This window comes from Ovis aries, chromosome 2 (genome assembly GCF_016772045.2).
Source record: "Ovis aries strain OAR_USU_Benz2616 breed Rambouillet chromosome 2, ARS-UI_Ramb_v3.0, whole genome shotgun sequence".
In the NCBI taxonomy this organism is placed as follows: domain Eukaryota; kingdom Metazoa; phylum Chordata; class Mammalia; order Artiodactyla; family Bovidae; genus Ovis; species Ovis aries.
In genome coordinates, this window is record NC_056055.1 from 112,042,214 (window position 1) to 112,066,840 (window position 24,627).

Here is a 24,627-nt window from a genome sequence, read left to right on the forward strand (position 1 = left end):
GCCCACGGAACAGGGCAGGCAGGAGGGGCGAACGCCACCCTCGCAGCCCATAGCTGCGTGTGCGCCCACACGGACGGCCGCCCGGCCCGAGCGTGAGTGCACACGCTCTCTGCAGGGCTGGTGGCTGCGCTCGTCCCGCCCACTCCTCGCACGTCGGTCCTCTCCTCCACTCAAGGGGGAGGCGACTGGGGACAGTGCTCAGATGCCACCTCTCTGCGCTGAACGGTGTATCACGGTGCAGCGCCTCCAGCCAGCACCCCAGGACCACCCCTGCACGGGCCCCCTGACCTCACCAAGGCACCTAGCTGCCCCATCCCCGCCTTTCCCTCTCCCAGACCACCTCCCACCGCATCCTCCTGGAGCAGCCCAGAGTTTCTCAAGCAGTGCATCTTGTAACTTCCTGACTGGCCTGCCCTAGGACAAGTCCTGAGTTCCCTGACCTGGGCCTGCTGGCCCCGTTTTGGGGGTTCAGCCTGCCCTTCTGGGGTCCTTCTGACACAGCACCTGGCCTTGCCCCCACCCCTTCTTCAGGTGTGGGTCCAGCCAGCATCCTCCCACCCCCCCAGGGAACAGTGGCTTCTGGCCTCTTGTCCTCACCTGTCAGCCTCACCCAGCGTGGCCCTATCTAACTGCATCCCGTCTGTGACAGCTGGCACCAGAGTCTAACGCCACGTTTCCTATTGAAAGTCATCTCTGACACACACAGGAGAGGCTGGCGACTGCGTGGTGTGAAAGGAGGAGATGCTGCCACAGTCGCTGGTCTGGGAGGCCCTCCCCAGGTTGCCCGCTCATCTCTCCATCTCCTGCTGCTCAGAGGGCTGTGACCTCACCTCTCCATCTCCTGCTGCTCAGAGGGCTGTGACCTCACCTCTCCATCTCCTGATGCTAGGCTGGCTGTGACCTCACCTCTCCATCTCCTGATCCTCAGAGGGCTGTGACCTCACCTCTCCATCTCCTGATGCTCAGCTAGCTGTGACCTCACCTCTCCATCTCCTGATGCTCAGAGGGCTGTGACCTCACCTCTCCATCTCCTGACGCTCAGAGGGCTGTGACCTCACCTCTCCATCTCCTGACGCTCAGAGGGCTGTGACCTCACCTCTCCATCTCCTGACGCTCAGAGGGCTGTGACCTCACCTCTCCATCTCCTGATGCTCAGAGGGCTGTGACCTCACCTCTCCATCTCCTGATGCTCAGAGGGCTGTGACCTCTCTCCACCCTCACAGCAGGGTGGTCTTCTCTGTTTCCCTCCAAAACACTAGAATTACGAAAACTGATTTTATGAATCCTAATTAGCTTTCTTTTTTTTTTTTTTTTTTTGCCAAGTTTAACAGTGAATAAGCAGTGTTTGCAAATCAACTGAAAAAAAAAAAAAGGCGATTTCAGCTCGCAATCCTACATCCATTAGTGTGAATGGGTCAAATAAAAGTATTCTGAGTACAGTGTGCAGATCGGCATGCCCAGGAAGCACCAGACGAGCGAGCAGAGGCGGGGACCACTTACTTATTTTATCTGAAAGTCCACAAAGTAGAGTCACTCTGATGACTGGAGCTCAAGGCAAGACTTAACGCCCCCGGAGAAATAACCCCAAATTCAAGCTTGTACTTTCTGACCCTTCTTCATCCATTTCGTCGTCAAAAAGTATTAACTACTAGTTATAAGAGTAGGCCTCAGAAGTTTTCATCACACACATACACACAAATATTTTTTGTAACCGTGTATGGTGTGGGATGCTAAGTGGATTTACTGTGGCGACTACTTCACAACACGCACTACAAATGCAGAATCATTACACTGTACACGCGAAGCTACCAAAATGTTTCGTGTCAGTCATATCCCCTGATGGAAACGAACTTCAGACTTAAGGGAACACAGACTCGTGTCTGCACCACTGGCTCTGGGATCATCTTCCCCTCCATTCTGTCTTCTGGCCTGGGCTTCTGCTCCACGCTGGGCAGCAGGCCTCGTCATGAACACCGCCTATTGTGTGTCGTTCTTCACTATTCACCTTGACTTAGTCAAGCGCGGGAGCACAGCAGGTCTGAGATAGACCCCTCTGCACTCCTGCCCTGCTGGCATGGGGGCGGGGTGCGGGGGGCCATGTCCTTGGCCGCTGCAGACCCCCAGCCTCGCTGGCAGCCTTTACATCTGACTTAGGAAGACAGTGACCTCCAAGTCAGCCGCATGGCCAGTGAGAGCTGAATCCTGGTGGCTGGATTCCCGCCGTCTGCCCTAAACAGCATGTCAGCAACTGGATGGTTCAACACTGATTGCTCTGCTGGAAAGGGCCAGTGTGTAGGGTTTCCATCTATAGGCTTATCCACTGGGCATAAGAAACCTATAAGGTTTTTTTCCACTTTTAGCCTTAATGGTTTTTTGATCAATTACTTATTAAAGTGCTAAGATAATGAAACTTTCGGTAGAAGTCAGTTTGGGATGAATACAAAAAATCCATAGGGATTTTCCAATTTAAGAAACTAGAAACTGTCCTATCAACTCTGCAAATAAAGGTTTTTTGCACCTCCTTCTTCCGTCTGACACACGCAGGTCACATCTGATTTAGGGGTACGGGTGGGAACAGAGGTTGGCAGCCTCTGAAACAGTGAGTCACGTGGTGTGAGTGTGGGGAGTGTGCCGGAAGTGCCAGGACGCTCGCCTGTGGGGGGAGGAGGAGCGGTGCGCGAACACATGCCTGCCCGCTCCCGAGCTGCACCAGGAGAGCAGGTGACAAGCGACAGTCAGCGATGGCGCCGTCAGAAAACACCCCAGTGACAGAGGAGACCAACATCTCCAACGGCGGCTGGATTTCCCAGGCTTTTGAAACAGGTTGGTGTGTAAAGAACTGTCATCCTGAGAGGATGTCTGGGGGTGGGGGTGGGGTGCACAGCTTCACAGCCCAGGAGACGCTTCACTCTTGTTTCATGAATTCTCCGTTGCAGGAGGGCATCACCCCCAGGAGCCTGTCTAGCCCCTTCCTGGGGCAGGGGACACAAGACTGCACAGGCCCCATATGCTGCTCCACTCCAGGCTGGCTGGTCAGGGACTAGGCCATAACGCTGCCCAGCTCCAAGGTCACACAAGACCCACTCCGCCTGAGGTCAGACCCTCTGCTGCTTATGATCTCAAGTCCAAGCAGGATGAAGGGAGTTTGTGAAACAAGTATACTGAACACCTCGGTAGGAGTTTATGACTTTAGATTTCAGGATATCCACTCCTAAGTGGACATAATGAAAGAGAACAGATGTCCGCCAGGTCACCTGGTGGGTGTGTGTGGGGTGAGAGGAAGGGACGGGGCAGAGTGCTTTGGTTCTCATCCTCCGGTGTGCACAGCGCCACACCAGCCATGCGTGGTCTGGACCCCAACAATGCCACTCACTGAGTGTCTGCAGGTCTCACCGTCCTCTTCTCTAAAAATGGGGAGAACAGCACCTGCTTCTATGACTACCTGGCAAGTGTACATGAGACTGGGATGTAAAAATGTTAGTATCCCTTCCTTTTCCTTCAATATTCAGAAAATACGGAGATTAAGTTTGGTTTGCATGAAATCCTCTCTAGGATCTCAGAACCTAGTGCAGTGTTCGAGACAGACTTTGAAAAGCAGACTCAAATTCTCCGCAGGTTGGTCCACAAACCCACCAGGGCCCAGGAGAGACAGCCCCTGCTCTGTGCTCACACCCATGTCTGCCGAGCAGCAAAGTCCACGTCACAGACACAGGTTTCCCGCCCATCACGGCTGCCCCCGCGAGGAAACACGGTCTGACTCCTGCAAGAGCAAACAACTAAGCGTCCCCAGCACTGAGTCCCTGGAAGGGGCGCCGGAGCCCCTCAGGGCCTGCTCACCCCTGAAGCTGTGCACTGCCAAGGAAGAATGCAGGCCAGGGTCAGCGCCCCACCTGGTGCCACGTGAGCGCCCAGGGACAGGGACACACTGAGCTGCACGCCTGCTCGGGCGTTCAGGTCTCAACCAGCACTTGCTGCTGCGATGAGAAAAGCCCTCAGCTCACTGCAAGGTCACCTCCCGGCCTGTCCTGAGGGTGCGCGGGGCCCTCACGCTGCCTTTCAGGGGAAAGGCCACGTGTGTCCGCAGTAAAAGCAGATGCTAATCTGGTCAAAATAGGCAGAAGGCACGAAGGAGCGTTGCTTCTGTCCTGAGTTCAGAGCTCCGAGTAGCTTTGGACACTGATAAAATACGGAAATGAAGTAAATTCATAAAACTGAACACTGCATTACTTTGCTAAAGATCAGGATTCAGGATATTTCATAAAGTCAGATAACTTGTCTTCAGGATATTTCAGTGTGGAGCACGTTCTCTGAATCCAAGCCTTTCCTTCCCACTAATTACCACACAGGAGGAAACTGCCTGAAGGTTTGAATTCCACCAGTGTTGAGAACTCAGAACTCAAATGGACATACAGCTTGAAGTTTGCCAAGCACTCTCACTTTCTGTTTTCAGTACTGTCTCCTTTCTCACCCTGAATATAGTCACATTTTGTGCAAAACATGTTGTCCTCAATGACGGTGTGAAAAGCTTTCCTTCGAGAGAAGATGGAGGCAGGGAGGGGGAGAGTCCAGGTACAGCTGTGCCCAAGCAGCACGGCATCCTTGCTGGGCTGAACGGCAGTGAGCAGAGGCCCCTGCTGCCCAGGCTCCGACCACAAGAGTGGTCCCCATGTTCCATCTGACCCTGAGCTGTGCATGTGTGCAGCTCTCCTGGCTAGGCTCAGAGCACCCAGGACAGGCCCTGAGACGAGGGGCGGCCCACAGCTGCAGGGTGACCCTGAGCTAACAGTTTACAGCGCGAAGCCCCCTTCCTCGTGCGTCCCTGTCACTCTTGGGGGGTGGGCCTCATCTTCTCCTCTGTCACAGTCTAGGGGTGGCTCTCTAGTCGCAGGGCCTTTTGGCTCAGCTTCCTCACAAGCAAAATCAGTAGAGCAGTTGAGTTGCATTAGAAGGTTCAGTTAGAACAAGATGGGGAAAGGCTCATCTGTTCTGGCCTCCTTTTACAGGTAAAGATAAGGTCATAAGATCTTCTCAAGGGCAGCGTGGCTGCGCTCGTTAACTGAAATTCACACACCCTTTGATCTGATAGGGTCTGGAAACTTTTCCCATAGAAAGCTCAAAGTGAGCGCTCACATTGAACAAGGATTGTCACGGCTGCTGTGCTCGTCCTCGTGAGCCCTTGAGGAGGACGCGTGTGCCCTAAAGTTTTTGCCCTAAAGTTCAGATTACCTGCTACAGGAAGTGAGAAATAATCCTGAATAACACCAACCCGGAGATGGGAGATCAGGGTGCCTGAGTCAGCTCTACTGCTAATAAGCAGTCTGCTAACATTTTGGGATGCTGTCCTCTTCCTAATTTTTTTCAAAAGGAATATTCATTGCAGGAAGTTCAAGTCTCAGAAAGTCAAAGTGCTGGGACAATGAAGTAAAGTGGAGAGTCTTCCCCCAAACCACCCAGCCTCACAGCTCCACTGACCCACCCCAGGGACCGGCACTGCTTGTACTCAGAGCTCTCTCCCCAGGGCCTCCACGTGGGTACCTGCACACAGCTCCCAGTTTGGGGTTCTGTGTGTTGAAAGCGGCCGGATCGCGTGTGTGCCTCTTCCACGACTGTCAGGGACGCCCCTCTGGGTCAACCCCCAGCTGAGCAGGCACAGACAGGCCATGCCTTATCAAGGGCACACACGTCCTCCGCAAGGACTCACGAGGATGAGCACAGCAGCCGTGACGATCCTTGTTCAATGTGAGTGCTCACTTTGAGCTTTCTATGGGAAAAGTTTCCAGACACTATCAGATCAAAGGGCGTGTGAGTTTCAGTTAATGAGTGCAGCCACGCTGCCCTTGAGAAGATCTTATGACCTTATCTTTACCTGTAAAAGGAGGCCAGAACAGATGAGCCTTTCTCCATCTTTTTCTAACTGAACATTCAAAGCAGCTCAACTGAGACACTTTAAAGCCAGAACAGGGTGGCACTGAGACCCAGCCGCCAGTCCGCAAGTCCACTCCTTCTAAGCCCTGTCCTCACGACCAAGTATCGAGACTGTTTGTTTGGCTTTGGTCTCAGTTGCCGAAGAACGCTTTTCCCCTTGGCAGCACCGCTAGCCAGAAATGGAAGTGCCGCCTCGTCCGCAAGGGGGTGAGAGGCGGCTCCTGGTATTTGCTGCGCCGTCACTTCCCACTCTCCCTTGTTAAGGGACAGAACGCTCCCTCACAGGGTGGGTCTCAAATTCAGTGCTTGTCAGAGTCAACCAGGCCTCAAGGACCCACCCTCAGGGATTCTAATTCGCTAGGCCTGGGTTTCTAAAGATTTTCCAGGTGATGATGGTGTGCGGAGCATGGCTTCTCAGGACGCTCTTTAGTCACCGGGTGTGTCTGCCTGCTGTCGCTTCAGTCGTGTCTGACTCTGCGATCCTATGGACTGTAGCCCCCCAGGCTCCTCTGTCCATGGGATTCTCCAGGCAAGAACACTGGAGTGGGTTGCCGTGTCCTCCTCCAGGGGCTGCTCCCAACCCAGGGATGGAACCTGAGTCTCTTACGTCTCCTGTGGTTCCTGCATTGCAGGCAGGTTCTTTGCTGCTGAGCCACGGGGGAGTTGCTGGGCATAAACCTGTAGTTCGAGGACCACCACCTACCTGACTCTGAGAAGACTGAATTTATGGGAGTTTGGATAACAGTCAGTTACCTTTAACTACCACACCAAGCCTTCCCTCTGCTCCAGGTCGCCACTGGGCAGGAACAAGCCAGCTTCCCCGCCCACGTGGACGGGTCACCGAGTCCCCCTTCTGCCCCACGCCCGCTCTGCACAGGAACTGGGACTTCGGTGCACATAACACAGCCGCAAGAGAATTCCACCTCTTTGTGCTTCTCACAAAGGAAACTCTTTGTTGACCAAATGGTAAAAGGGACTGACACTGATGCCTTCTGGTAATCAGCAGGTACGTAGAGATCCTTAAATGACACGCCTCAGACGGACAGACTCAGCTCTCAGTGACCCACGTTCTGAAAGCAAATGGGAGAAAACAGGCGATGGGAACCTACACCTCCCCTGTGGCTGCACGCAGTGGGACGCAGGTCATTGCCACAGACTTCCTGTCCTAGGTCTGGTACCACAGAGCGATTGTGCGGCGGGTGTGGAGGTGAATCAAAGAATAGCTTCATGCTCTGTATTTGTGACAGGACGGCGGATTCTGCTGGAAGGAAGAGCGCAAGGCACGGGAGAAAGACCCAGAACTGCAAGGCACACGCCACACCACAGGCTCTTCACCTCTCAGGTGTGATCCACCTGGCTCACGGTGGGTTTTCAGAGCACACTGAACTCATGTTACAGCGGACGGTTTAGTGATGAAATGACCGGAGGGCCGCCAGCCAGGAGGAGAAGAGAGAGGTGCAGAGACGACCTCCCGGAGCATGGATGCACCATCTCCAAGGCCAGGCAGAGGCAGTGCCTCTGAGCCCGGCCCCACCCTCTGGGAAGGGGCTCCTTGGCCACATCGGCACTGTCTGGGCGGGCAGGCCCACCAGGGTCCAGGGGCACGTGCTCTACTGTCCTCTAAGGCTAAGCCTGTGCTTCTGGCCAACGCCTTCCAAGTCTTGGTCAGTTGAGTTTTTTATTTGAATAAATCTTTCTTTAAACAAAAAAAAATTTTTTTAACTCCTGTATTATAGGTGATCAAAATCAGACACTACTGAAGAAAGTGACAAGTAGGTCCTGGAATTCCTTTGAAAGCCTCTGGAGACAGTCTACAGCCCTGTCCTCAGTCTGTGAACGTGGCCCTCCAGCAGAGCGATCTGCACATTTCCTGTGACTCTGGTGTGAGAGCCTGGCCAGGCCGTCTCACCCGCTCCCCACGGGGCCCTGCTCCAGCCACGAAGCTGAACACCCCACTGTCCTGCACACACACAGCCTCTGGACCCGCCACTCAGCAGCCTTCTGCACCCACGGTCACTTAAGCCAACTTCCCCCGGCCACGCCTTGCTTGCTGTCTCCCCAGCCCTCCCTGCCCCAGGAGGGCTGGTCGTGCTCCTCCAAGGCCGCCTCAGCATCTGCTTCCACTGCAGGCCTCCCCATCCTCTCTGGGCCAGCCTCCCCCCACCTCCACTCACTCAGGGCCGAGGTGGGGGTACGTGTTCCCTGAGTCGGAGGGTGAGTGCCCAGGTCTCTGCTGAGTGGCTGACACTGCCTCGGGCACTCACTTTTCAAAGCATAAGGAAAGGCTCCCTGTATGTCCTCCCCAGCTGCCACCGTGTCACATTTGGAAACCATCCTTCCTTCATTGGGAAGCTGGCAGGGAAGACAGGCCGTGGAAAGTCACAGCTCAGTTTCCATGGCACAGCTGTTTCCCCCTCACTGCGTCTAACAAATCTCAGGTCACCTTAGAACCCCCTGGGTGCCGCCACGGGATGCCAGGCAGTGAGGTCTTCTAAGACTCATTACAGAAGTACCCAAAACACTCTGAAATGGACAGTGCTGAACCAGTGTATAAAGAAGTCATCTGCACTCAGGTTTCGAGACAGGCCAGCCAGGAACTGCCTCTACCAGCAGGCACGTCCGCTCATGAGAGCCAATTTCTGATGCAACTGAGTCATGGCTTTCTGGAGGACTTGCGGCCGAAGGCGGAACAGAAGGAAACACAGAGCCCTCGGCCTGTGGACGTGCAGCTGCTTCGCGGCTGATGACGCGGGCAAGTGCACTGACACGGCCAGCTTCCTGCTCGCACTGGGAAGCAGAGTGCCGAGACACGGCCGGACCTGCCCTCGGCGCCAACACAGGCGCCCGTGGAGATGCTGCGGCGACGCCTGCGGCAGTGGGAGGGCGCCAGGCTTGGCAAGGTGTGCAGCTGTGGCAGGAAGTCTGGGTTTCCGCACTGCCGCTTCTGGCCCAGGTGCCAGGCCCTTGGCCTGGGCTTGCTCCCCCCTGACGTCACTGGATCCACGCCACGCCCCACAGTAGCCTCTGCATTTGATGAGCCCCATTTTCCAGCTCGGCTGCGTCTCCCAGAACCTAATATGGAAGGCCTCTGAGTCACGGGCTAGGCCGCCTCGGCAGTTAGAAAATAGCAGAGCGTTTACTAACCACGCTTGGCAACCAGCGCCTGTTCAAGGAGGCTGCCTGCTCCATGGCACCGCTGCCCAGCCTGGCAGCTCTGACCATATCGAAGACCACCCAGTCCTGCGCATCCCGGGGTCCAGCGCATGGGACCTCCGAACATCAAAGGGAAACCTGAAATGCTCTCTCTAAAGCATGAGAACATCACCAGAGCTCAACAGAAAAGACCAGCTCCTGACCAGGTGGAACCGGAGACTTCTGCAAACTTTCTCGGGGCCTGGCTTAGAGGTTACAGCAACTCATTAATTATCCCGTTTCCCAAATTATACTCTATCTGAAGGGTGTTATCTCCTGAAATATAAATCAGCATACAATGTTTCAGGAGGCATGGCGGTACATCTCATTTTTGCTACATGTAGCCTGGCAGTGAGTCTTGCGGCAGGCACAATTCCCTTCCGGCAAGGCTGTGGGGCCAAGCTCAGAGGGTGTTATCTCCCTTGTCGCTATGCACCGTGAAATACACGCACAGCTAACACAGCTGCACATTTGTGTAAACACCACTCTCACCATCCTGGGGTAATGGGAACCTGAGGCTTCTGTGGAGCTTTTCTTTCTAACAGCATTTTGCTGATGATGCACAGGCTGATACTCTGAAAGAGAACATGGCACTTCCTGTCTGAGATCCAAGCTTTTCCTGGTCTGAGACCCGGGAACCGTATCCCAGAGTCCTCAGTGTTCAGTCTAGCTCTGCTGGAGAGCAGGCTGACGAGGGACAGAGGTGGGCGAGAAGCTCTCTTTTCTGTCCCCATACAGCTCAGGGCTCCTCAGGGCATCTCACCGAGCCTGCTCCTCTGTGGCAGGACAACAGAAACGGGGGCAATGCCGGGGCTCCGGGGGGACAGCCGGCTGTGCACGGCCAGCGCCAGAAGGACCTGCTCGTCTGAAGACTGGGTCTCTGTGGCTGGTTCAGGGGTGACCTGAGAGGGACAGATCAGAAGCTCACAGGTGCATGTCTAGCCCGCAGCGCTGCACCATCAGTGAGACAGACCCCCACCACGCGCAGGCCTGCAGGTGGCTCTGGCCGACACGAGGAGGCCCGGATGGTCAGCCCGACCTGTGGCTGCAAACACCGCAGCCTTCAGTCTATCAGCCGGGACTGCAGTGCCCACAGGACCTCCCTGACTCCTAATTTCAGCTGATGCCTGCTGGCAACAAGAGTGATTGTCTGGCTTTTTTTTTTTTTTTTTGATGAAAACTGCAGAAGGGAAACTGTTTGAGACCAGACCTAATTACCCTGACGGAAGGATGAACGGATTATTTCAAAGTCAGAACAGGATCCAAAAGCCACTTTGTAAAAGAGACTCAAACCGAAGGTTGAGAGCAGCGCCCCCGGACACTCAGCCTTCACTGCAGCGTCAGCCTGGCCGTGCGACTCTGGGACTGCACACAACTGCTCTCTTATGTCAAACGCAGCGGGCCATTATCTCTGCACAACACAGCTACGGCACTCTCCACTATCCGTGTACGTTTCAAATACACCCCGATTACAGATTCAGGTAAAGACAGCAGTAAACTGTTGAACTCACTGGGGCACTGAGTAAGCACTCAGGAGTCCAGTCTGATTGTCCCTCTCTTTATTCACATTTCAGAGAAGTATCTGGCTTAGTAACTAGAGAAGATCAAAACAATGGGATTAGAAAGAAAATGAACCCACAGGTAGAAGGAGCCCCAGGCAGAGGGGCAGAGTCCTGTGGGTCCTGCTTGGGAGCTACAGCGGCAGAGAGACACTGCAGGGCATGGGGGAGGGCGCCCACCCAGAGGCCTCCACGAGCATTGCCTTCCCAGGTGAGCCGGGGTCCGGAATTCTCAACATGTAACATTGCCCTTGAACAGCTTTCCTCCTGAACCTGCAATCAGCGCTGTCGATCGGACTCTACCAGATCTGCCATCTGTGAGGAAGCCCCCAGGAAACCCTGCAGCCAGGCTGGGTGTAGCAGCCCCCACTCCACCCTTGTGGGCTGGGGAAAGAGCTGAAAAGAGAAACCAGCAGGAGGGGGGGGGGGGGGACCCGGCCCTCCTGCAGCTTCAGGAAGTCTTGCCGAGTGCATGCATCAGACTGGTAATCCGTCCAGTGGAGGGCAGGACACCGGCCCCACCCAGCACCCCTGCAGGGAGCACGAAGGTCCCCACCGCGACATGAACGAGAGTCTGGCCTCATACCCAGCCCCGGGGCCCCACACTCTCGACCTCGATATGCCTGTCACGGGTGCATACTCGGGCTTTCCTCCATCTCCAAGTATCAGCTCATTCCACATAATTTCTCACTCGTTGGTCCCTGGAGCAAGGATGCCCACTGGGGTAGAGAAAGTCTGGCAGCTTTGTGTGGGTGGGGGGCACTGGAGCGCACAGTAGCTGTGGAGTAGCTCTGAGGTGAAGCAGTACGATTCTGTCTGTCTGCAAGCTGACAACCACCCCCCTACCCCCCCACCCCCGCCCCCCGCCTACGCTGGAAGAGGGGCCAAGGATGCTGAGCTTGGACCACTTCCATTTCATCCCTGGAGGATGCTTCTGCCTTGCAAAGAGAACTGCGGGCTCAGGTACCACTCTCTCTTGCAAATAAAAGCTCCCCTTGGGGTGTCCCTGGTGGCTCAGTGGTAAAGAATCCGCCTGCCAATGCAGGAGACACAGGTTTGATCCCTAATTTGGGAAGATCCCACACATTGAGAGCAACTAAGCCCGTGCACCACAACTCCTGAGCCTGTGCTCAGCTTACAGGTGCTGGTCCAGGGCCCGGGAGCTGAAGCTGTTGGACTCCACATGCCCTAGAGCCCGTGCTCACAATGAGGGAAGCCACCAGAATGAGAAGCCCACTCACAGCACCTAGAGGACAGCCCTTACTCTCCACAACTAGAGAAAGGCCTGCGCAGCAACAAAGACCCACCGCACTCAAAAGGTAATTTTTTAAAAAAACTCCCCTTAGAGAGACAACACGCAGCCCCTTGTCCGCTGTCTGAGCATCCTGACCTGACCTGCCAAGGCAGTTCACAGGTGCTGGTGCAGGCAGTGTGCGCTCACACTCTGTATGACACAACCGTGTGAGCCCCAAGAAAAGCATGGAGGGCACCCGAACTTGCTTCTTGCTTGGCAGGTGCCTCAAACAGACACCTGCACACATCTACACAAACACACCCATGCACAGCTAAGAAGACAGGGGGAAACAAGGCTTGGCCAGGAGAAACCACAAACTTCTCCAACTCCAGTTCTGAGTTAGTTCACCTGTGGTTTCACTGGATATGCTTTCCTTCAGTGCTCTTTCACTGGACAGGTTCTTCAGACCAGAACTTGGTCAGGTAACAGGACCTTCATGCCACTTCCCAACACTGGGAGTCCCACGTCCCCACTCTCTGCTCTCCTTTGGGGCAGGGCCACTCCTCCCAGGGACTATCTGTGGTGATAATCCTGCGGCCCTGCCCAACTCCGACCTCCCGGACACCGCACGGGGCTGTTCACTTGCCTCCCAGTCACCTCTCTGATCCAACACACCATCTGCCTTTCCCTCGGGGCTGCTCCAACTCTTGCCCTCGCTCGCTGCCCAGCAGGACCTTGGGCACAGTGCCCCCCTCACCACTGACACACTACCAATGCTAAGTGCGGCCAAGCTCACCTTCTAACTAGGGAATGAAGACTCCACACCCTTCAGCCAGTTCCTCTGCCACCAGCTCACAAGAGCACAAGCACCACGCAGAGCAGTGAGGCTTCACTCAGGTCCCTGCCAGACAGCGACACCAGAGCGCACACAGTCGAGAGCGGCCTCACAGTCCAGACTCGACCTCAGCGTTCCAGAGGGGAGTGGGGCTCAGCGAGAGAACCGCCAACAGAAGGAGCTGCTGCCTCAGGAACTGCTAGTATCAGAGCACCCCAGAGCAGGGAGTAATCACTGGCGACCAGGGTAGGAGGTACGAATGACATTTCTGGGTCAGCGTGCAGGAGGCGGACTGCAACGGTCACTCAGCAGACACTGACCAGCGTCTACCAAGTGTAGGCTCCACTTCATGTGAGGCACAGAGAACAGCAGAGCCTCCCCTCTGGAGGTCCAGGGGATGCTGAGTCTCTGGGATCCAGGACAGACAGCCAGTCAGGTGCAGGCACCTCTCCAGGTGACCGTCATACCTCCTCCTCTGGGCAAACACCCACTCCTACTTGCGGGCAAACACTTGCTTCCTGCTTCACTGAGAAGACAGGAAGACCACCCTCCCCCCCCCCCCCCCCCCCCCCCGCCCCACTGCTACATCTATCCATACCTGCCCCCTGGCCCGCGGACCCCACCTACTTTCCAGAACCACAGATCAGCCATCTCTCTGAGGTGCTCGATGAGGCGCTCTGACCCAGGCTGTCCCTGTGTCTCTCCGGAGCTCTGGTGGACAAGGTCAAGCCCTTGGTCCACACGTCTGGGGGCCTCTCCAGGCACCTGGCTGGGCTGTTAGGCTGAGGGCGGCTGCGCTGTAACAGCCGCTTCTACGAAGTGCCAGGCCCTGCCTGGAGGAGCGACGCCGCCCCACTAACTCTCAGACTCGCTCTGTCTGTCCACAGCCGCTCGTCCGCCTGTCTCCTGCCTCCCTGGACAGACGCCCAACCTCGCCACTGCTCCCTCTGCCGGGGATCCATCCCCTCCTCCGCCCCCAACCCCAGCACGGCACCAGCTGCAGCCCTGGTCGGTCAGCTCTCTTTGATTACGGCTTGTCTCCCATCACTAGGAGACAAGCTGCATGAGGGCAAAGGTTTTGCCTACTGAGGTGTCCATTTGGGTCCTGACTTTCTTCCCAGAGTCCAGCCAGGGCCTGGGGCTTGGGACATGTCCAGCAAGACCTGTCCAGCCCTGCCTCTGCAGACCTGCTGGCTCTGGGCAAACTCTTACCCGCTCACTTGCATCATTTTTAAGATGGAGATGCTGACAGTATTTACTACCTGGGATTACGGTGAGGATTAAATGACATAAAGTATGTTATACACTGTAGCACACTTTCTGGTAGGAGGTAAGTGCCCAATGGTATTTACAATATGGTTATTCAGAATATTATAATTATACGTCGGCATTCAAATTATCTGAACCCAGGAGACATTTGCTTGGGACTTTCGTGCACTGGCATCAGAAATGAACGAGTGAACGAATGAAACACCTGGGACTTTTCTTTCTATTATTAAAGCTTCTGAACCTGACTTCACAGACACTGAACGCACAGTCTAGCAGTGCTGACGCGCAAGCTCTAGAGGAAAGGTGATGTTCACAGTAACGAGGTCACGTCGCCATCAGGCAGCCCCCACTGACGGGCCATCAGAGGAGGGCGCGGCCCGCCTGGTGGACCACTGGGCTCACCGTGCCCACCCCCTCTGGTGCCAGCTACAGCTATGCCCTCCCATGCCCCCAGCTCTGTGGCTCCAGGGTGGGGGGTCTCTGTGGGCACGCGGGGAGCATGAGAGGAAATGTGTCTTTTTAGGTGCCTTTATCTTTGAGGGTTTAAATGGAGAAACAGAAGGTGGGGGCTAGCCACTGTTGCTGGAATTAGAATCTAGAAAAAAAATAAATCAAGTTGGAGTTCTGAGTACATTCCCCACAAAATTGTGCTATCTCTGTGGCTCCATGCTATGGTTTCACGAACAAAGCAGAATGTTCTGAGCTGTCCCGGGAACCCAACCACAGGGACACGGTTCCACCAAAGTTTTCAGAGTTCCCAGTGAAGGGTTTACAGAGACACGTTCCCCGCATAGCCCATCTGAACGTGGACAGCGCTTACGGTTCACATGCCACAAAGAGTGGGCCAGTGTGCACACTCTGTGCCCAGACGTCCAGGGCACCTCCTTCCCACCGGGTGTGGGCACCTGGGCCCCATTCTAGACAGCCGGACACGTGCCCCCTGGGGTCCGGGGAGTGGCAGCTGCCTCCCCAAGTTTCCTTCCTCCCCTGTCAGTTCTTTTTAACATGGTTTTGTATGTCTTCTTATCACTCTGTTTTGAACACGTCTATGTGGAAAAAAATTAGAAAGTTTTACCAAAAACTCCTAAAATTTGCTCATTTTTCCGGCTGACACACTTGGCCTACAAAGGGCAGCTTCTCCCTCAGGAGGAAATCTTTCCCATCAAATAAGCCTTTCTGCTTTCCCTAAGTCCAGGCCACGCTGACACCAGCGCCTTCCTTTCCTGCAGCGGAGGCACTCTAGCAGCTGGGCCACCGTGCACCAGGTGGGCTGACACGGAGCTGCCGTGAGCAAGCACCCATATTCTCAGCCCACCTCCTGGTCATTGGGATCCACACACGCAAGTCAGAAGGGTGAGGGTCACCCATCACCGTCAACCGTAAAGCACTGCCAGCAGCAAAGATGTTCTGCTGAGGGGGAAAGGGCCTTCCGTGATCGGTGGGCTGCAGAGAGCCATCCAGGGCACTGGCGTCAGCAGGCATCTCTCCCTCCTGACCCCTCAGGCCTGCCTTCCTGTTGCTTCCCTTCCTGCCTCTCTTACAAGCCCCAGCTCTTGCTCTCTCTCTCACCCAGCACCTCTCATCCTTCATCCTTCCACACAACCTGACCAGAGCTGCCCCAGGAGACAAACCCGACCGAGTGCAACCCTGCAGGGCATTTCTAGAGCCAGCAACCTGGGAGGCAGAGAGGGGAAGGCCCCAGGCCCGCTCTGCGTCCACCAGCCTGCATCTTTACGATCTGGTGGCATTCCACTTCCCGTGTCTCCGAAGAGCTGACGTGTATCAACGCAAGAAGATGTTCACAGGAAAGTGTGCTCAGTGACACACTTTTGTGGTGTTTATTCAGTGTCTACTTCCCTCATTTGCTTGAAGAAGAGAATTACTTTGCCACCTAGAGAACAGTAGGCCGTCTGAGAAATAAACCTCCATCGCCCAGTGTCTACCTGGGTCTTCTGAAACGCGCTGAGAGAGCACATCACATGTTGATATGAAACTGTTTACATGGAACACACACAAAAGAGATGGCAATGCCTAAAACATAGCTTCATTGTTCCAAACGACTGTGAGCGGAATCTGGAAACTGGGGGAAGAAAATCAACAATTGTTTGGACAGTCAACAGTTGTATGAATGAATTAGTAACTTTTTAAAAATTATGACTCCAGCATCTTGAGGAATGTAGACTCCTTGATAATTTCCAGGAAATACTTCAAAATTCAGTAATAATGAGTGATTTTAAATATAACAGAGTGTAAGACTTACTACGGTCTACGGAAATTATTTTGGGAAAAATAAAGGAACTATTCTCAAAAGTAATACAAAGATTACAGCTCTTGAGAAAATAACACAATAAAGTTTTTCAAGACCAACTGCAATGCAATGTGGTAGGTGGCATTCCACCGGTACCATAAGAGTCAACTGAAACCCAGAGCCCACAAGCCTATAATGAAGCGCCCCAGGGCTCCTTTAACTAGGACACCGACCCATTGTTCCCCAAGTCGGTGTCCTCACCTGGGAACTCACTGAGCCTGTACTTGTTGCACCATTCCATCGGGCAGGCTGCTGACCAGACCAGCTGCCGGAGTATGATTCACGGGTTTCACAGCCGCAGAAGACAAAGTTGTGTTATTGTCAATCATCTACTCCCAACTCTTCACCCGGAGCACAAAGCATTCACACAGCCAACAAGATGGTAAGGGTGCTCACATGCATGCCTAGATTCTTACTAAGGGATGCGGTGTGGGGCCCAGGCAACATCCTCTCCTCATATTCAAAACACAGAGTACACTACACACTAAGTAACTCTTATTTTGTACAAAATAAACAGAATAAATAAAAACACAGCTAAGGGGTAAGTTGGAAAGCATGTTGATCGTATATTGATTACATGCTGCTGCTGCTGCTAAGTCACTTCAGTTGTGTCCGACTCTGTGCGACCCCATAGACAGCAGCCCACCAGGCTCCCCCATCCCTGGGATTCTCCAGGCAAGAACACTGGAGTGGGCGGTGGTCTATTTCTGATACAGTCACTCCCTGGAGTGACTCCTTGGTCACTCCAAGGCACAGGGTCGCCTACTTTTACTAAACCAAACCGGGGAGAACGGACCAGGGAAAAAACAAAATTCAGCCAAACCTCTCATCACTAAATCAAAGCTCACCAGCTTTTCAGGAGAAAAAGCCTTTCGCTGGGGATGAGAAAAGTCAGTAAAAAGTTGATGACTTTGTATTGTGCTCAGAAGCAAACCAACATCCACTCCCGGGACGACCAATCCTTCCTTAGGCAGTGGCAGTTACTGCGACAAGACCCTTCATAACACCAACCAGGAATGTGTTCTCCAGGGCAAAGCCCAGCAGTGTCCGAGGCCCCGCGGACCACTGCGAGCCGGGTGTGGGGGAAGGGGGGAGGGGTGGGGAGGTGAGGGAGGGGGGAGGGGAGAGGGGTGGGGAGGTGAGGGGGGGAGGGGTGGGGAGGGGAGGGAGGGGGCAGGGTGGAGGGGTGGGGAGGGGAGGGAGGGGGCAGGGTGGAGGGGTGGGGAGGGGAGGGAGGGGGCAGGGGTGGAGCAGGATGGGAAGGGGCGGCCTTCCCCGCGCACGCCGCCAGGGAGACCTTGCGCCTTCCCGCCTCGCAGGCCAGGGTGTGTCCACTCTGCCCGTCCCTGGGACCCCAGGTCTCAAGCAGCCCGGGCTTGTCCAGGCTCCTGGAGACCCAGTTCAGACGAGCTCAGGGCACAGAGAGCCTGGCTCGGCTGGGGCCTCGGGGCGTCCCCTGGCCAGCACGGCGGCTCCGGACCCAGCACACTCGCCGCCCACAACCTCACCCCACTCCGCGGGGAACCAGACCTGGGCGGCAGGGGTCCCTGAGCTCCGAGCGCACGGCCTCCCGGCCCCGCGCGCCCTGCCGGCCGGCGCCTCCTCCCGCGACTTGGACTCTTGGCGCGCCGGCGCCTGCACGAGCAGCGCGAAGGGAGGGCCGGACGGCCCCGGCCGCCCGCAGCGGAACGAGGTCGCCCCCGCCCTCCGCGCAGGCTGCCCGCGGTCCACGGCGGCCCCCAGCTCTGGCCGCGACCCCGTCCCAGGCGCCCGGGCTTCGCTCCGCCCGCAGGCCCGGAGGACCCCCGCGGGCCGCGGCCGGCTGGGCCCTGGGCTGCCGCCCGCCGGCCGAGCCCCCCTGCCCCGTGCGCAAGGCCGCCCTACCTGCCGTCCGGCTGCGCCCCGCCGCTCCGGACCCTCAGAGCCACGGGCCCGGGACCGCGTGGAGCGCGCGCCCGCCGGGGTGCCTCCGCAGGCCGGACGCCCCGCCCGCGCGCCCGGGCTATAAGAGCGCGGGCAGGGGCGGGGCGGGGCGGGGCGGCGCCGGCCCGGGAGGGGAGAGGAGGGGGCGGGAGGACGGGCGGCGGGGAGGGCCCTGCGGAAGGCAGCCCCCCACCCTCCGCGCCCCCCGGGTCGGCCCCGAGTCCCGGGCAGCGCTGAGACAGACGGGCTTTCGGGAAACTTCCAGGAGTAATGGATAACGGGAAAGAATTCCACCTTTTTTCTAAGCCAAGAGGGATGTCGGCTGCCTGCCCGGTGATCTGCCTCAGGTTTTTATCTCCTTTATGAGGAGCGGTTAGTCCCTGGGCTCCGAGCACATTCCAGCGCCCCGGGCGGGGGTCCAGGGTTCAGCCCCAAGCCAGCGGTGCCATCAGAGTCGGTGCCGCGCTTAAGCCCCACAGCACAAAGATCGTGTGGAAGGCTTCTTTCTTTTTTAAGGGGGGAGGGGATACTTTCTAGGCTTCCACGAATCCGTTCACTCTGTTCGCTTATCAATGAGTAACTGAATTCAGGGCCCTGAGGGTGAGAAGCGCTGCGCGGGCCGGTTTCACAATGTCTCAGGAACGCGGTCCCTGTCCTGTGATTTCTCGGTCATAAACTTCTAGAGGCCCCGAGTCACTTGGTTTAACCCAGCACGCAGCGATTTCTATGGAACCGTTTTCAAGGAGGAAATGGACTCCTAAACTCCAGACTTCCTCTTGTAAAACGTGTGGCTTTCGGTGGACTCCACCCTGAAGCCCGGTGGGTGTCTTCTCCCGTCACTAACCCAGCTCAGAACCCTGGCTCTGCGCGTCCCTGAGCAGCTGGGTCAGCAGTTATTTCTGGCCTGTTCCTCCTACACAGCACCGGCTCCTTGACCATCAAAGCCACAGCTCTCCTACTCACGACCAACTCTCACAAAAACGAACATACGAACACTAACGGGTCACAGTTCTGAACATCCAGGGTTGTGCCTGGCCCTTTCTGCAAAATGGTCACCAAGAAAACGCCAGTCATTTCCATGTAGGTGTGCAGGCCACTGGCCGCGGTAACTGGTCCAGTAATCCCATCCCTGTCTTCACTGTTAATATGGAACAGTAGGGTTTCTGGGTTCACAGACCTGAGGCAGGAACTCTACCGTCTCTCTCTCTCCCTGAAATAAATGATTTTTAGATTAAACACGATGTCTGTAAGATACCCAAAGAGGACGTTTGCCTGTGATTGAACCCTCAGAGATAAAACACTGTTAGAGGGTGCAGTGTTCTTGTCCAGACTCCCGCCCATGCATCTCAACGCACAGATTAGAGCATCACTCACAGATGAGTCTGTAACCTACAGCACGTTGTAGCCATCTTTCCAGGTCTACTACATAACTTTATTCTCTCTTGATTTTTGCAAGGAACAGAGCTAAAAAGCACAGGACGTCACTGTTTACCTTTGCCTTTCAACTTTGGTGTGCTCATTCCCAGGCAAGTGGCTGTTAGGGATACAGGAATGATACCACCTGTGTTCTGCAGGGTTTTCTCGAAGGCTAGAGTTGACATTCTGAAATGGGAGTTAGGACTTAGTGGTCTGTGCTGTTTTAACTGTGGAAGTCTGGAGTTTAAATTTTTTTTCATGGTAATGGGATTAATTTGATGAACTTTAAAGCTACAGTTCTTAAATGTTATGATTTTATGACATACAAGTCCATTCTCAACACAGAATGCTTTTCTGTAAGCACAGAAAGAACATAATGGATAAGCCTCCTGTGTGCAGCACTCAGTCGTGACTGACTTTGCAACCCCATGGACTGTAGCCCGCCAGGCTCTTCTGTCCATGGGATTCTCCAGGCAAGAATACTGGAGTGGGGTGCCATGCCCCCCTCCAGAGGTAAGCATGAGTTACCACCAAAGAACTGATGCCTTTGAACTGTGTTGCTGGAGCAGACTCCAGAGAGTCCCTTGGACAGCAAGTAGATCAAACTAGTCGACTTTAAGGAAAATCAATCCTGAATACTCATTGAAAGGACTGATGCTGAAGCTAAAGCTTGAGTATTTTGGTCATCTAATGCAAACAGCCAATTCATTGGAAAAGTCCCTGATGCTGGGAAAAGACTGACGGCACAGGAAGGTGTCAGAGGATGTGATGGCTGGATGGTATCACCGATGCAAAAGACATCGGTGTCAGGCAAACTTTGGGCGATGGTGAGGGACAGGGAGGCCTGTTGTGCTGCAGTCCATGGGGTCATAAAGAGTCAGACACAACTGGATGATTGAATAACAACCGCCACCACCTCAAGTGTTTACCTGGCTTGGGAGAGTGTGTAGGATGGACTAGACCCACAGGGTTGGTGAACTGCCTGGAAATATCCATTCTGCTCCCATCTGGAGGCAGCATGGAAGGGTGACCCAGAGATCTACCACCACTGCCTTACGCCAGCTCAGGAGCCCAGAAATGGGGACCAGTTTCTGCTTCTCCAAGGTCCAGCAGAACTGAGAACACCGAGTTTTTAAATGCTCTCAACTTTCTAAAGTTTCTGTGCGTGCAGCGGCGGAGGCGTGGGTACATCTTAGGGATCACGCTGGCACGTCCAGGATTTGTGACAAGTGTTATCAGTGCTGATAGGAGTGCGGCCAAGCTTGAGAAAGAACACACCTCCTCTCATGCACACTGAGACCCTGACCAGCAAGCTTCTCCTTAGACTTCCTCCTCACTGTCCCTGAGCTCCAGCTTGGAACTGTCAGGCGGGGAGGCCGCAGAAAAGGGTAGAGAACGCCTGCATCCAGCCTCACCCCGAGGGGCTGCCTCTGGGACCCTCACTGCCTCCTCTGGGGGCGGGGCGGGGGGGCATCTGGCCGAGTCTCCTTTAGAGTTTCCATCTCCAGGGTCACTTGGCACACTTGGGCTCAAACACCTACGCTTAAAATGTTCAGATTTAATGTGAGATGAAGTAATGTGCTCAGCTGTCTGTCTGGAGGGGAATATGGGGCAGTGAAGCTAATCTTTCAAACCATTTTTTTTTTCCTTTTCATATTCTCATGAAAAGAGTAAAGTGCAGGTGTTTAAAAAGCAAAATGGCAAAAGACACCTAAAAGCAAATGGCATCCCTAAACAAACATGATCCTGTTGGAGGGGCCGACTCCTAGGTTCTCCCTAGACGTAGACACAGAGCTCTGACTGCTGGCAGGCACCACACAGCCCCTGTGCCACACACGGTCAGAGCTGGGGCTAATGCTTTACCAAGTGGATATGGTGCCCTCTCACAGAATGTTCACTGGAAAAACTACCACAAGTCAGCACCCAGCCGTGTTTTTCTAACATGTAAAACCAAACATCTCTATTTCCCTTCCTTTTATATACATGGAGCAGCAAAAGAATGTTAGCATATCTTCAGGTGTTTTGCTTAAAATAATATTTCAGTGAAAATTACCCAAACCTTTAGATGTTCTCAGAAGATTCTTGGCCAGTGGGCTGGCACATCCTCTGTTGGGAGGTTTTTGCTATCTATTTCCTCCCAGTGATGGATGGTGAATGAAACAGATGTTCTGATAGCAACTCAGTATAAGGGTCTATTTCCACTCACTTCTGGTGCTTTGATATTATTTTTAAAAACCTGTTCCTTTAGCTCTTGTTGAGTTTTTAAAACCTACAAGATCTTGGCTCCATGACCCATTTCTTTAATTGCAGAGATTACTTTTGCAAGGAATTCCAAATAAGCTCAGCAAACAACAACAGACTAAGAAAACAGCAGAGCAGTTCTAGATTGTGACTGATTTGGGTTCCAACTATAAATAATAGTATTTTGGGAAAAATGTTTCTGAGAGGAGAGTGCTTAAGACTAGCCTTTGTTCTAGGCATGTTTAAAATGAGCACCATTAAGAAGTCTTGGACTACTTTGAGTTTGGACTCTTTGTAATTAACTACATCATTTAAGAAACATATGTTTCTGTGTCAACTATCAAATTATTTTAACGAAAGTACGAAATATTTAAAAACATGGATCTCCTCAAAAGGCTAAGCCCGTGCAAATTATCTGACCATGAGTACGGACCAGTGGGGTAGAGGGAGGGCACAGCTCCAAGGACAATTCATGCTTTCAACATAAAAGCAGAGTAATGTGTTCCAGCGGCCAAGAGCTTTCTGGCTCTTCAGTTTGTACGTAACTTCTTATCAAGGGCAGGAGAAAGGCTGGGGGGACATACGTGGGGCTGTTTGTTCTTGTGTAAAAGTGACTGGAGCCCAGAGGACATGAAATGCCATGTGAGAGGGACCGTGGCCGCCAGAAGGCTGCACTCGTGGAGGTTAAAGAAAGATGGTGAAACTGTAAACAGAATAGGCTGAGCTCGCCTCCTGAGTACAAGAGGCCTTGAACCTGCAAAGGATTCCAGGCAAATCATAGAGGCAGACCAGCGGGAGCCTCCTAGGCCGTTGCCGTGACCTCGAACTCAGAGTTCTCATCTGTAAAATGATGGAAAGGCATTTCCCTTGGCTTGCCCTTGAGAAGATAGATGAGATCCTGCCTGGGCAGCCCCACCACAGTGCTCGGTAAGTGGGTGGTTTCTTTCTTTCTTTCTTTCTTTTTTAACAAAATGAAGCCTAGCTTCTTTTCTTCTCTCTTTCTTTCATCTTGTTTGGTTTTGTCTTTGTTTCTGTTTTTTCACAGAGCACAGCACTTAGGAACAGAGTGAAAAGTAATAATCTGATACCATGCCAATCATTTCACACCGTCTCCCATTCTGTCTGCTTCTTCAGGCCATGGGAGGTCTGGCTGTTAGCACACGCCCCTTCCTGGAGGAGACCGGGCCCAGAGAGGCCAGGTGACCTGGCCAAGGAGACAGAGCAGGCCAGAGCAGAAGGAACAGCACCAACTGTTAGCTCTAGAGCCCACACTCCAGGCCGTCTAACTCTGGAGTGAAAAGCACCCGTGTGTGGAAGGACTCCCCGATCTCCATCAGCAAACCCTTCCTCTTTCTCGCCGAGTTGTACCGTGCACAAGAACCTCTGCTTGGCCTGCCGTGGCTCAGGCAGTTCCGAACACGTCCTGCTGCACTCACAGAGTCTGACTCATTCCCCCCAAGTGCCCGCTTCCCAGGCAGAGCAGCTGTGCCGGCTCCAGTGAAGTCACCCCTAGATTCCATGGGGTTGCTGAGAAGGAATTTGCCTTATTCTGTGATTCCGCTGAGGAAATGACGAAATACCGCAGTCAACTGGCTGGTCAGTTTAACTCCATCGTGCATGAGAAAAACCTTCAGCTGAGTCCTACAGCCGTAGCCACTGAGAGACGCAAAGGGCACAGCGTGGCACTGTGCGCCCATCGCAGCGGCAGTTCATGGAGTTGCAGGTGAGATTGCTCTTAAAGCCGATGACGCTGTGACAAAGAATCTTGTGTTGCTTTTTGTCTAGATTCCTCTGGACGCTTGGAAGATGAGTGGACCAGCCATTATCTGATTCTGCTCCCAGAAACACAGGATGTCAGGCAACCTGGTCACGGAGCCGGGGCTGGTGTTGGGGACTGCTGAGCGCACAGGAGCAGACTGGGGCCACGTCACTGGAGGAGATGAGCCTCTTTCCCGAGCCCTGAAACGCCCCTCACCAAACCCCTCACTTCCCAAACCGGAGGGTCCGTCCAACGCCTTGCATTACAATTCATGCGATTATGTTATCTGAAGTGCTTAATTACTTTCGCTTACGGAAATATGACTGGGTGCTGCAGTGAACGGTGTTCTAGCAGAGATTCCCAAGTACTGAGAGAACTGTTGGGATTATTTCACGGCAGAGATCTCTGATGCACAGAACATGTGCAAACCTAGACTCTGGTACTGAAAGGGAATGAGGAGAGAGGGTGCAATATGCTGAATCAAATACTCCAATTAAATCTGCTCTAAGAATAGAAATTTAGTGGACACATTTTACATTGGAAAATCCCGGCTGTATATCCTAAGACACTAGAGGAAACATTGGTAACATCAGTAATTAAATGAATTATTTTATCTGATATATAGTTTATGTGTTTGATCAGTAAAACAACTGACTTAATCACACTGATACTGCCTGTTAGGGCTATTAAATGAGTTATATTATATCACCTTGATACAACAAAGTACTAGATTTCAAGAGAAAAAAAGACTTTCCTCTACGATGGCACCCCACTCCAGTACCCTTGCCTGGAAGATCCCATGGATGGAGGAGCCTGGTAGGCTGCAGTCCATGGGGTCGCGAAGAGTCGGACACTGAGCGACTTCACTTTCACTTTCATGCTTTGGAGAAGGAAATGGCAACCCACTCCAGTGTTGCCAGGGGTTAGGGTCCTAACCCCTCCCCCAGTAGGCCTAACCCCTCCCCC

The 24,627-nt window shown here is 54.0% G+C and overlaps 1 protein-coding gene and 1 long non-coding RNA gene across 11 annotated transcripts in view; one reads left to right on the top strand and one right to left on the bottom strand.

The window, feature by feature from the left end:
- The window catches only part of PALLD (palladin, cytoskeletal associated protein), a 374,395-nt gene that overhangs the window by 56,209 nt on the left and 293,559 nt on the right, over positions 1-24,627 (bottom strand). For 2 of the 10 annotated variants that reach the window (XM_027964650.2, XM_027964647.2), the window contains exon 1: positions 18,207-18,300. The exons of the other annotated variants lie outside the window; for them this stretch is intronic. The gene's annotated coding sequence lies outside the window, so the exon portion shown is untranslated. Of the gene's footprint in view, positions 1-18,206; positions 18,301-24,627 lie in introns of those variants that run through there. 10 annotated transcript variants of the gene reach the window in all.
- LOC114113039 (uncharacterized) lies at positions 22,435-24,279 on the top strand. Its single transcript, XR_003588157.3, has 2 exons — positions 22,435-22,829; positions 22,948-24,279. It is a non-coding gene; the product is annotated as an uncharacterized LOC114113039 (long non-coding RNA).